The sequence below is a fragment of the Protopterus annectens genome, chromosome 7.part0, assembly GCF_019279795.1.
Source record: "Protopterus annectens isolate FY-2018-M chromosome 7.part0, PAN1.0, whole genome shotgun sequence".
NCBI lineage: Eukaryota > Metazoa > Chordata > Ceratodontiformes > Protopteridae > Protopterus > Protopterus annectens.
Window position 1 is genome coordinate 892384616 of NC_056739.1, and position 14044 is coordinate 892398659.

The 14044-nt window shown below is 43.0% G+C and overlaps 1 protein-coding gene across 4 annotated transcripts in view; it reads right to left on the reverse strand.

Annotated features, from left to right (window-relative positions):
* PARP3 (poly(ADP-ribose) polymerase family member 3) overlaps window positions 1-14044 on the reverse strand; it is a 487884-nt gene that overhangs the window by 34973 nt on the left and 438867 nt on the right. The window lies entirely within an intron of this gene.

Sequence of the window (14044 nt, forward strand, 5' to 3'; positions counted from 1 at the left end):
AAATATGGATGTTCATCGTGCATACAGCTGCAGTCATCACACTTGGGTTATCCTGCTGTCAGGCGGGTCCTTGGTCGGCTGAATTCCAAAGTCTAGGTCCGGTGTCGGTTGTCATTGCTTCTTCCCTGACGTCAGTGCGGCAGGAGTATAAAAGAGGCAGCTGACGCCATTTTCTTCAGTCTTTCTTGCCGTGCGGTGCCCGAAGCAGAAGCAGTTTGCAAGTGCCGGTCGGCCAGCTCCTGAGATTTACGAACAGTATTTCAGCCGAAGTCTTCTTTAAAGCTAAGTACCCCGTTGGGGAAACTTTTCTTGCCTCAGACCGATGTCAGACAAAGTTAATAATTGCATTTCTTGTGGGAAGCAAATACCGCATAAGGATTTTCACTCTTACTGTATACCTTGCTTAGGGCCAGACCACGATGTCTCGGCCTGCCGTTTTTGTGCTAGGTTTAACAAGTGCACTATTAAGCGCCGGGCGGAGTTCGCACTTCATTATTTTGGCAAAAAATTTAATTATATCATGTCGTCGGATGCACCGACGCCAGTTTTAGCCAAAAGACGCAAGGATAAGGATAGACATCCGAGGCCTGCACCGAGTACTGAGATCATGCTTAGGCTGACTTCCGGTTCTCCGGTTATCAGTGAGGCGCCTATGCAGCCCCTGACTACCGATGAAACTTTTTTACCGGCGACTTCAGTACCCGAGATCGCAGGATCCTCGGTCTCCATTCCCACTGCAGATACCGACGCCACTCTTGTCGGGGAAACCGAAATTTTAGTGAGGCATGCCATTTCTGAAGGCGTTTTCAGGCCTACCACCTCCTCTATTAAATCATTCACTAAGTCTAAAGCTGCAATGAAAATTAAAAAACAAGGGCCTCAGACCCCCTCTCAAGGCCCCATGCCTAAAAAACAGATGCTTAAAATGGCTGAGGATTTGATTACTCTCATTAGGGGTTCTCAACCCCCCTCAGACAAAAGACCCAGGTTGGAGGAAGACTACCCTTCCTCAGACCAGGCTTCTATTACTTCAGACCATTCTGAGAACCAGGATTACACCTATTCCCCATTTGAAGACTCTGATGCTGAGGAGTCTATTCCCTCGGTCTCCCCCCCTGAGGACTTCTCTTTTGGGGAAACCCTGCATACATTGAGAGAGCACTTCCACTGGGAAGGCAAGATTACTCAGATTCCAAGAAAAGGCTCAGGGAATTTCTACTACTTCCCCAGCATAGGCCCTTGGCTATCCCTCCTGTTTTAGATATTTTGGATGATGTGTACGCAGAAGCCAGCCTTAATCCAGATTCTTTACCTCCAGCCCCTGTTAAACCAGACAGGTATTACTGGGTTCCTGATTCTCACCAGTTCCTTTATAAAAGCCATGCTGCTGACCCAGAAACAATTTCACAGGGTCCCAAGGGGATTAAGGCCTCTACTGCTAAAAACCCTTTGCCTTCAGAGAGAGATTCTAGAGCATTAGAAAGGTGGGGGGAAAAAGGTGTTATACCTCGGCCACTTTAACCATGAGGGCATTAAACTGTCAATTTTATATGTTAAAATACCAACAGTTCTTGCTATCTCAGCTGAAAGGCAAAATGACACAAACAGAACAACCAGACTTGAAAGAGTTGCAGGATTTGTTGCATGGAGCAGAACAAGTGGGGAAACATACCTTGCAGTGTGGTTTTGATGCTTTAGAGGCCTCAGGCAGAGCTGCTGCTGTCACGGGGTCTGTCATACGTAGATATGCTTGGCTCAAAGAGCAAACCTTACCAGATCATGTCAAAGCAAAGTTATTAGATGCACCACTACAAAAAGATGTATTGTTCGGTGTTAAAGCTGAGGAGGTACTAAAGAAAATGGAGGAAAATGCGAAATCTATGCAAACAGTTAAAGATTTCTTGCAGGTGCAGCCTCCACTCTTCAGCAGAAACTGGCCTTCAAAAAATTGGTCCTTTCCAGCCACGGACAGACCCCAAAGGGGCAGATACAGACGCCCAAGGGGTAGAGGACAACCTCAAGGATCTTACAGAGCTAGACAGTGGCAAACACCAGCCCCCAGAGGTGGAGAAGATAGACCGCAGTCATTTAGAAAACAGATGCAATGACTTTCCCCTATGCCTGCCAAACAAAGATATAATGGCAGCACCTTTGGGCGGAAAACTGGCCTTATTTTCAAAAAACTGGCACATTGTTACACAGGACAAATGGATTCTGGATATCATAGACAGAGGCTACAGGTTCCACTTTCACACCCTTCCAAAAATGAGAGGCATGCCAAACCTGCCACAAAATCAATGGGCAGAGGCACAAAGGCAAATTTCCGCTCTCATGGATATGAAAACAATTCAAGAGGTACCTGCAAAAGAACAAGGTCAAGGTTTTTATTCAAGGCTATTTCTGGTACCAAGGAAGGACAAAGATTGGAGACCCATCTTAAACCTATCTATTCTAAACACATATCTAGAGGTACCAAAATTCAAGATGCTCACATTACAGCAGCTTCTTCCCATGCTGGGCAAGGAGTCTTGGCTGGTAACGTTGGACCTCAAGGAGGCATACCTGCATGTCCCTATCAGACAAGATTGCAGAAGATACCTCAGATTTTTTGCAGGTTCAACCCACTACCAATTCTCTGCATTGCCCTTTGGCTTATCTACAGCGCCCAGAGTGTTTACGAAATGCCTGGCATCAGTAATTGCCTTCTGCAGACAACGAGGAATCCAAATCTACCCATATCTGGACGACTGCCTGATCCAAGCAGACAGAAAGGACCTTCTATTGCAACATCTGGCATTTGAAATAAAACTGTTAAACTGCCTGGGGTACACAGTGAACAAAAAGAAATCAAAACTAATACCTTCTCAACAGATAATTTTCCTGGGTGCCAGCTTAAATACAACAACCCAGATGGCCTACTTCACGCCAGACAAACAAGGGCAACTGTCTCAATACTACAACAAAATGGCAACTTTAACCAGGCTAACTGCAAGGAAAATCCTGCAGGCTCTGGGGTTCATGGCATCTTGCATCCTACTAATACCATTTACAAAGTTGCATATGAGGAAACTACAATGGTACCTAAAAAACTTATGGTCTCAGCACAGCCACAGCTTGGAAACAATTATACCACTCATTCCATGCCTTCAAAAGGAATTTTTGTGGTGGGCTCAAGCATGCCAAAGAAACACAGGTCTTCCTTTCTGTTTACCACAAGCAACTCAAATCATCACAACAGATGCCTCAGACTACGCCTGGGGAGCACACATGGCAGGTCAGTGTATTCAGGGAAAATGGTCCCAAAAAGAGATGCACCTACACATCAACCAAAAGGAGATGCTAGCCATGCAAAATGCTCTTATGACCTTCAAAGACCTACTGCATCCAGGCCAGCTACTAATAAGGACAGACAACACCACAGTCATGTGGTACATAAACAAACAGGGGAACGATTCATACCCCTGTGCAGGCAAGCCATGACCCTGTGGAACACAGCACTGGAATTACAAATTCAACTACAGGCACAATTCCTGCCAGGGAAGGAAAACACACTGGCAGACAACTTAAGCAGAAATATGACAGACCCACACGAATGGAAGTTGCATCCTCAAGTCTTCTCAAAGATAACTCAGGCATGGGGACAGCCAGACATAGATCTATTTGCTACCCACAGAAATTACCAGTTGGAAAAATTCTGCTCAAGGACCTATCATCCACAGGCCTGGAAAGTGGACGCACTCTCTTTCAATTGGACAACATTGACAGTCTGTGCCTTCCAGCCTCTACCTCTACTGGCCAAAGTCCTATTAAAAACCAGAGCAGAGAGGCCACAAATGATTCTCATTGCTCCAGACTGGCCACAACAGCACTGGTATCCTCTCCTAAAGAGCCTGTCACACTCACCACCATGGATCCTTCCCCAAGTTCCTCTTCTGTTGTCCTAGCACAACTACAAGACCCTTCACAGCCAGCTCAGAACTCTAAATCTAGCTGCATGGAGAATACCTTAGTTTACCAACAAACTCTCCTCTCCAAGGAGGTACAGGATGTCATCTTGGAGGCCAGGAGACTCTCCACTAGAAAAACCTACTCCGCCAAATGAAAACGATTTTGTTCCTGGAATCAAGCAAAGGGTCAGAATCCTTGGGTAATAAATATACCTCAGATTTTACAGTACCTAACTGAGATGTTAAACAGTGGCCTCTCCTTCTCTTCCATCAAGATCCACGCTTCAGCCATTTCAGCACAATACAATACGGATCCTCCTTTATTCTCACATCCTCTATTAAGGCAGTTCCTCAGAGGGGCAAAAAAAATATAAAACCCCCACGGAAACCACCAGCTCCAGCTTGGGACCTCAACTTCGTATTGGAGAAGCTGACACTGCCTCCTTTTGAGCCGGCTTCTTCAGCAGAGCTACAATACTTGTCATGGAAAACAGCCTTCCTTCTGGCTATTACCTCAGCATGCAGGGTTTTGGAGCTACAGGCCCTCATGGCTGTGCAACCATTCATCATTTTCTATCAGGACAGGTTTTCCTTACGAATCAACCCTACCTTCATGCCAAAGGTAGTATCCAGTGTGGCTTTGAATCAGTCTATTAATTTACCTACCTTTTATCCAAATCCACAGAACAAAGGAGAGAGGCTACTACATTCCTTGGACATTCACAGGCAACTTCGTTATTACTTGGACAGAACAAAGTCATTCAGAAAATCTGAGCAGCTCTTTGTGTCCTATGCTACAGGTGCTCAAGGAAAGGCTATTTCCAAACAGACTATTTCAAAATGGATAGCCTACTGCATACGCTTTTGTTATTCATTTCATGGAAAATCAGTGCCTGTATACATCAGATCCCACTCCACCAGGGCTACAGCTACCTCAGCAGCTTTCCTCAGGGGGGTCCCTACCAAGGACATTTTGGAAGCAGCTACTTGGAGTTCAGTGCACACTTTCTCCAAGCACTACCACCTTCCACTATACTCAAAATCTAGAGCGGGCTTTGCCACAGCAGTCCTGCAGGGCATTCTAGCCCCTCCTAATTCCGCTTAGTACCAGCCACCCTTACTTAGCTTTGGGATTCTACCCATGTGTGATGACTGCAGCTGTATGCACGATGAACATAGTACAGTTTTGTACCTACCATAAATGTAGATGTTCGAGTGCGCATACAGCTGCAGTCCAGGTTACCCTCCCTCCATCCCCTCTTAGGACAGGGCTTATGACAAACACCTTTAACTTACAACCTATTTGGGGTATTCCTTTATGGTGTATTTGCTTGCAACTACTGTTTTGATTTATCTACTTATGTATGTTTGCATGACATCAAGTTTTGCCTTCCTTTCTGGGGGCACCTGACATCTGGGGCAAGAAAAACTGAAGAAAATGTCGTCGGCTGCCTCTTTTATACCCCTGCCGCACTGACATCAGAGGAGAAGCAACGACAACCGACGCCGGACCTAGACTTTGGAATTCGGCCATCCGAGGACCCGCCTGACGGCAGGATAACCCAAGTGTGATGACTGCAGCTGTATGCGCACTCGAATGTCTACATCTATGGTAGGTACAAAACTGTACTATAAACTGAAGTTAGCAGATTGACAATCAGAAAAGATTGAAAAAAACAAACACAGTCAGTGCATTGTCCGCGCTCCAAAAGATAACCTGGGAATATGCTAATAAAAATTAATATTTTTGCAGTGGGGCATGCCCCCCATGCCCCCTACACCCCCTACTTAAATATATCAACTCTGAGATTGCACAATACCAGAGAAAGGGTATATTCCCCAACTCCCATATTATGTTGATCTTATTGCAATGTCAATCAGCATTCCAGTGAACCAAATTAAGAAGGCAGGAAAACTGTCCACTAAACCACCATTCAACCAACATAAACGCTGCAATATACAAAGATAAATAGAGACAAAATGCACAGATATGACAGCTTTTAGTAGTCACTTAAGATTGTTGATAACAGATGAAAAGAGCTCAAATGAACTGGTTCACTCAAAACATTTTATACAGTCTTTTCTCAGTGAGATTTCTCAGAACAAAATAAATACAGTGTTCACCTTGGTAAACCACAAAACCGGGAAGCCAACAATACCAAAATGAATACTTTATTAAAACACCAAAAAAAGTATATTTCAAATCTCTAGGGCCTCGGCTACAACAAGCCTTTTACAGAGTAAAACCTTATCTCTACTCAACACCACTTATATACATCCATTATTTACTTACTGAATAATCAAGTAAAAACATTTACAATTTAAAAATATCTCTTACATCAAACATTTCCAATTGCATTCCCTGTTCAAACCCATAGAAAAAGTGTTTTAAATTTCAAAATGAAAACTGATTCCTTTCTTCTCAGCTGTTTTTTATATCATAAATCACTGTTTTTTCATTAAGCACTTTGTTCCAAAATCATTGCTTGTAACCCAGAAGGATTACCATTATGCACTTGCTGGAAGTGTGTAGCTACTGGAATAACTTCACTACCTCTCCTAATATCTCTTAAATGTTCCTTCAACCTAGCTGAAAAACTTCTTTTGCTTTGGTTCATAATAAATATAGTGTTCACTTTACCTTGGCAAAGTTAAGTAACAGTTTTTCAGTCATTCAAGTGCCTACATCACTTGGGCCTGCAGCAACATGTGGAATTCCTCTAATTGTACTAAATAAATATTATCAATCCAGTTCCAGCATTTACTTCCTTAGAAAACTAGTTTCTTTTCTTTACTCTCAGACTGCCTTCTCCTTCTATGCAGAGTCCCTGAGACTCATCCAAACCTTAGAGCCAAACTAACCTAACTTCATTCGTGAGGAGTAACTTTAACGTGCAAACTGGAACAGCTGTCCCTCATATGATTCTATATCGATTCTCTGCCTGAAGGATTAGTATCAGCTTTACTGCTGCCCCTTACTGCATATGCTAGTATCAGCAGTAGCATATCTTTCTGCTCCCATACTCCCCTTATGTTCTAACAGTCACTATATCACTATATTACTAAACATGTGTGCATGAATGCGTGTGTGTGTGTGAGTGTGTGTGAGTGTGTGTGTGTGTGTGTGTGTGTGTGTGTGTGTGTGTGTGTGTGTGTGTGTGTGTGTGTGTGTGTGTGTGTGTGTGTGTGTGTGTCTGTGTGTGTGTCTGTGTGTGTGGGTTTAGTATCATATTTGCGAACGTCATTTAGACGAACGCAACAATTTCCGACAAATATTGTCGGAAATCAAAACAGCAAGCAACCGAAATATCGAACGGAGCATTTCAGCAATGTCGAATATCGACTTTGCTGAAATGCACACATCTTCCCACAACTAACAACAATGTTTGCAGGGGGGCATCCCCCCTACTTATATATACAAACTCCGAGATCGCACTACAGTGAGTGTAAGGGTACATTTCCCGATCCCCACTATAGTGTGACCTGCACCGCAATGTTGAAGCTGACAATAGCGGCTGTTCGCTCATGTCAGCTTCGACATTGTGGTGATTGAACTCTCAGTTCAAGAAAATGATTTTCGCACATATTAGATCACCTAAATGACAATCGAATATGTGATAGCAAAGTGTGTGCGTGTGTGTGTGTGTGTGTGTGTGTGTGTGTGTGTGTGTGTGTGCGCGCATGCGCATCTGTAGTAGGTCTTCTAATGAACATTGATAGAGGGTGACAACAATGTTTATCTTATTCCAAATGCAAGATATTTTATCACCAATCTACCATCATTATCAAGTATGTATCATCACTGTCTCCGTATCATCATATGTTAAGCCAGTTCCACTCACAAAGGGAAAAATAAAGCTATACAAATTACATTCAGCAAAAATGCATACTGACGCTGCACAAAAAAAGTGTCACATGTACACACACACACACACACACACACACACACACACACACACACACACACACACACACACACACACACACACACACACACACACACACACACACACACACACACACACACACACACACACACACACACACCTTAACCAACCAAATGGAGATTAACTTTAAATGTAACTAAATTTAATAAATGTACATATAGATACATACATATATACGTGTGTGCATACATATATATATATATATATATATATATATATATATATATATATATATATATCTCCTTTTTGTTATTGTTTTGTTTATTATAGCAGAGTTGTTTTAAAATTTTTCCCTCTTGCTTGTACATCTATAATACTCACTTACTAGACACAATATCACTGCTACCAATAAGGTCATGCAATTTATTAGAAATAATATTTCTCATTTTCTTTACAGTATGTATGCCCCTTGAGCAGAATAATTTGAATGGCAGCACAGAATTTTCTGTATGAAAGCATCCATCTCCTGCTCCATTCTAAAGTAAATACAAAATGTAATGCTTCTTTTCTAATTCACTTCTTGTACAAACTCATAAATATTTTCACAGATGTAGTCTCTCATGTGAGAAGCTTGTTCACATAGGTTCATAGGTTCATAGGTTTATACTAGGCTATCTGCCCGAGGGCATTTACAAGCCTAGCCCATCGTTTTGTCACCCCTTTAGTAAGGGGAACTATACCCATTATTTTGCTGTGCCTCTGTCAAGCAGTGACACTGAGGTAATCCCTGGGTATATCTGCGATCTCCCATCCATTGGTCAAGATTTCTCTTGAACAAGGCCAGCGAGGTGCTCTGCCTCATGTACCGGGATTTTGTTCCACAGCATAGGAGTCTTTGGGTAATGAATCTATCCTCCAGCTAATAGCCGTGTCGAGGTTTAAGTCTCCGCCCTTGTGGCTCTGATGGATCTAGATTTTTGAGGTGAAGCATATTCATCAAATCTGGGTTTGACATGGCCTTGTATGTTAGGCAAAGGTCACCTCTGAGCACTGAATAGAGCTGGAGTTCTTTCAGTCGGGCAGCATAGGACAGATTTTTGAGACCCTTTATCCTTTTGGTGAGGAACTTTTGGCCTCTCCAGCTGCTGCAGGTGTCGGGTCAGATACATCCCAAATGGGGCATTGTACTCAATCATTGGTCTGATGAGTGATGAGTAAAGGGAGACTATGACCTCCTTGATCTAGATGAGAATCCCTTCATGATAAGGTGGGCAATGAAAGTCTTCCTAACTACTTTAGCTACATGGGTGTCGAATGACAGACTACTATCAACCTGGGTCCCCAGGTCCCTGATAACTTCTTCTGTGCTCAGTGGATTGCCACCTATTTGGTAGCTAGGGGTAACCTTGTTTTTCCCAAAGGGTATGACTATGCATTTTTGCATTTAACTTCAGGCTGGCTCCACCAGTTATCCATTTCTGTGAGACCCTTCTGAAGGATATCTGTGTCAGATGTGTTTTCTACTATGGCGCCCAGTTTGCAGTCATCTGCAAACTTTGTCAGCCATAACCCTCCTGTGTTTGCTTGTACTTGAAAGTAGATGCCAAACAAGAGGGCCCAGGACTGAGCCCTGTGGGACACCACTTGTGACAGGTTTTGAGTCTGACATGGCGCCAGCAACTCTGACCCTGTGGGTTCTGTCACTCAGCCAGTTTGCAACCCATCTTGTGATGTATGGGTTAACATTTAAGCTGATGAGTTTTTCAATGATACGGGGTATTGTATCGAAGGCCTTCGCCAGATCGAGGTAGGCTGTATGGACTGCCTTTCCTCAATGGCTTTGGTGACTGTTTCAAGAAGTCAACCAAGTTTAAAAGGCATGATCTGCCTTTGACAAAGCCAAACTGTTGGATCCAAAGTCTGCAAATTCCCTATGTCTTTATTTATGAGATCCATTATGATCCTCTCCATGGCTTTGCAGATAAGGCTCGTCAGGCTGAAGTGGGACCACAGTTGCAGTGCGCCACTCCTTCCAGAGGTAAGACTTTGATTAAACAGCTGTCCTAGCTGTGGGTTTAATTCCTCATTGAGTTCGTGGAGCACACAGCCGGGACACCATCAGGTCCCATGGATGCTGTGTTTTTTTTGGAGCAGTTCTCACTTGGGCGCTGATGTTTGGGGCTGCAATCGTTTGGTATAGATATCTCTCCTTTGGGGGAGGGTTTGCACTGAACCTGTCAGCCAGTATGTTGGCAATGTCTGTAGGATCAGTAATCTTCACATCATTTTGAACTAGTTCTGAGCATATCTGGGAGTTTCCTCCTAGGTGTCTAACATAGCTAAAGAAGGCCTTATGATTGTCTTTTGAGTCTTTAGCTATTTTTTCTCGAAATTTGCTTTGGATGATTTTATGAGAGCTCTTAGTTTTTACTTATAGTGATCAAGGGTGTCTTACCTTTTAAGGATTTTGCTGTATCTTGTAGTAGCTTCCTCCTTTTATTGTAGAGTTTGTTTATGGCTGGGGTCCACCAGACTGGGGCCTTTGGTACTAAGAGTCTTTGTTTTGTTTGGGATTGCCTTATCCATGCAGTCCTGCAGGTGCTGGTAGAAGGCATTCAGCGGCTTGAGTACTGTTTTCCACCAGCTCGGGGCCTTAAAGGAGACCACACTAGTCTTTAGAAGTGTGAAGTCGGCTTTGAGAAGTTCTTTACTGTGGTCTTTTTATTTCAGGTGGGGTGGGATGAGGACCTCCAAGAGATTAGTTGTGATCTGATCTCACCAGTGAGGGGTACTTCCCGGTGTTGAACATTGTGCTCCCATGTTCGCTCATGATGATGAGATCAAGTATGTTATCGGGATGGTGACTAGTTGTTCCATGGCATTTGAGTTTATGAATTCCAGGAACTTTTGGGCTAGGGTGTTTGGGCTTGAGTAGTGTTCCCAGTCTATATTAGGGTAATTGAAGTCACCTAGTATGATGGTGTTTGGTGATACATTTATCCCCTCTAGTGTTTTCAGGAAGGCCATGTGAGGTTCCTGAGTTTGTGAGGGTGGCCTGTAACATGCTACAATTTGCAGAGCAGTCTTGCCTATGGTTAATTGCACCTGGATGGTCTCCGATGCATCGTGCGTTGCCACCAGTCTTGAGGTGTGGGTGTCCTTGAATATGGATACCCCCCCTCCTTTCTTGGTATTGTCCGGATTTTGGGGCCATGATATGAGGTAAAACCTGATAGCTGGGGTGCTCTCAGGAGCCTTGAACCAGGTCTCTGTCACAGCACAGACATCGATGTTCTCCATACTGAGAAGGGCCTCGAGTGCGTGCATTTTGAGATTGAGACTTCTGGCATTGAGCAGCATTACCCTTAGTTTTTCCCTTTTTGTGTTCTAGGGTGGTAGGTTTAGAATTTGAGCCTTGCCTAAAAAGGCACTATGGGGTGGCAAGAGCCTTTGCCAATATCCGAATCCGGGTGACAGGTGCAAGCCGTCCCTGCTTGTCCAGCATGTCATCCCAGGCAGACAGATACTGGATCCTTTGAATGACACCAGTGTTTAAGCCAATTGTTAAAGCTGATCATCTTATCTCTGTATTGTGGCATCACTTGGTGAAGGTAGGATACTGCTCAAGGTCAGGGTCATACCTGCCTGGGCTACATAGTCAGAGAGCTCCTCAATGTCTCTTTTCATGTAGTCCAAGGAGGCGTCTCAGGTCGTTTACACCAGCGTGGACAATGACTGAGTCATATTTGTACTTGCTGTTGAGAGACCTGAGTGCTTGCGTATGTGGCGGATTCTAGCGCCGACAGGCAGCTTACTGTGACCTTCTCCTTACTCAGTCTGGTGAGCGGGACATCAGTGTGTCTGACTATGGAGTCACCAATGACTAGTGTGTCTGGCATTGTGTTTGGCCTTAAGGGCTGTGACTGTTTGACACTCTGACTGTGAGGTCTATGTGTTGCAGGTGTTGTGTTCTGAGGTGGTGGTTGTTTGGGTGTCTGCTTTGGGCCTCTGCTGTTTTGGTAGATTTTGATCAGAGCCTCCAGTATGTCTTTGTGTGTTTATGTGTATGATTTGAGGTTGTAATGGTGCTATGTGAGACTGGGTCTATAGTGTGTGTGGTAACCTTCTCCTCCTGACTGGTCTTGCCAGTCCTGTGTTGAGAGCTCAGCCTCCAGTTTGGCCGTATAGTTGCATCTCGCATGTATTTGTGTTTTGTGGGAGGAGGAGTTGTCTGTGTACATGAGGCAATTGTAACATTGCCTCAGTATTGTTCACCAGCTGAGCAGGAGAGGACACTAGCAACTGATCCCTCGACATGCTAGAAGGATAGACAAAAAACTTTAAAAAGATTCAGGGGACGTGGGTGACCGAGTTTTGGGGTACTATCTATGACAAGAGTGCCGATCAAGGTAATAAGTACTGTAGGAGCAAGTGCTAGGTTTAACAGATAGAGAATAGTCTACTTGGAGTCAAGTGGAGATGATCTTTTAGTTATAGGATAAGCTGATTAGATCAGTAGTATAGTTCGAGGAAGGTAGTTTTAAGGGAAAATTTGAAGAGTGGACTTTAGGTAGCCTAGTTTAAACCTGCCTTGCCCTAGTGTGCAATTTTATACCAGGGGCTGGAAAAGCTAGAAACTGGCCCAAACGACCAATAAACTACTAGTTACTGGCTGAAACCTCACAAAACTGGACAAAGGCAGCTCAATGCTTCCCACTCCCACTGGTAAGCAAGGTAACTTCCTCTCCCCAAATAAGGCAAGGAAACAGTACACAGGAACTACAACAAAGCCAGGAATCAGCAACTCTGAAACTGGACTAAACTAGTAAAGCAGGAAAAACAAGAGACAGTTTTTTCTTTTTTTTCTTTCTTTTTTTCACAGAACAGGCAGAAACAGGTACAGCAAACACTTATAAATGCTATGAATCAGCTACTACAGCTTACACAGAAGAATTTGCTACAAATACAGTCAAATAGTAACAAACAAGGATTCCAAGTGCAATATTAAGTTAAATGCAGTAAAAACAGCTTCAGTGTAACAGAAAGGCAAATACAGTCGCTAGGTATTCAGATGTGGAAAGCAACAAAAATTATAAGAGTCCAGCCTCTTCTCCCACAAGAGTGCAGACCATAATCCTTGAAGCCCAAGTGCTTAAACCAGAACTAATACACTTTTAGAATAACAGACACTGAGCTCTCAATCAGCAGTTCCTAACCTAGAAGGATGTAAGCTGCCTGTCCTGCCACCACAGTGCAGGCCACAAACCTTCCTAATGTAAAACAACTGGTCTGAAGCCCAAGTGCTTAATCCAAAAGACTTAGAAATGATAGCTACACTTTAATCAAGTTACTACCAGCAGTAATAAATACAACTGAATACTTTAAAAAATGCCTGGATTAGTGCTCAAGTTATACAAACAAAGCTAGATTCAGCAGGTCTGGATCTAGTCTATGCCAAACGAGGTGTACCAATTTCAGTAAGAAGCAGTTCAAATATGCAGGCACTATAAGCTTTAACCAGAAATTCCCAGCTCAGAAGGACAGAGTCCAGCCTCTCCTCCCACAAGAGTGCAGAACACGAACCCTCTTAATGTAAAATAACATAACCTTCGATTTTGAATGTAGACTTTGTCTTACTACTCTAGCCAGCTGAGACTTCACAATCTCTTATGACTCCCAGCCGAATGCCTGCATAATGCACTTGTGGCCCTTTGGTTCTTTTTGATATCAGTATCTGTCTTCCTTATATCGTTTGTCTTTTTCTCATAATCATAAATCATTAGATTTAAAAACATATCTCATGAGACTATATATATATATATATAAAAAATAAACATAAACATTCACGTGACCTTATAACATATTTTTAATATATTCCAATAAACTTTCAGTTTCCTGCCATATAATAAAAATATCATTGCTCATACAAAAATACATTACTATACTATGCCACCACTGTGACACTCTTACATTTGTAGTTTTCTAATGATCCTTAAAAACATCTACATAATTTGGAGCCACGGCTGCTCCAACGATCATGCCTTTCATTTGTTATGCATAAAACTACCCCATAGTATACAGACATTAATATGCAGGCCTGTTTGACTTTCATCTCTGCTAAAAAATATCATACTGCATTAATAATTCGGTGTCACTATTTTCTATGTGTTACTTTAATTTAAATATAAAATTGCCTTTGTCTGTAACAAA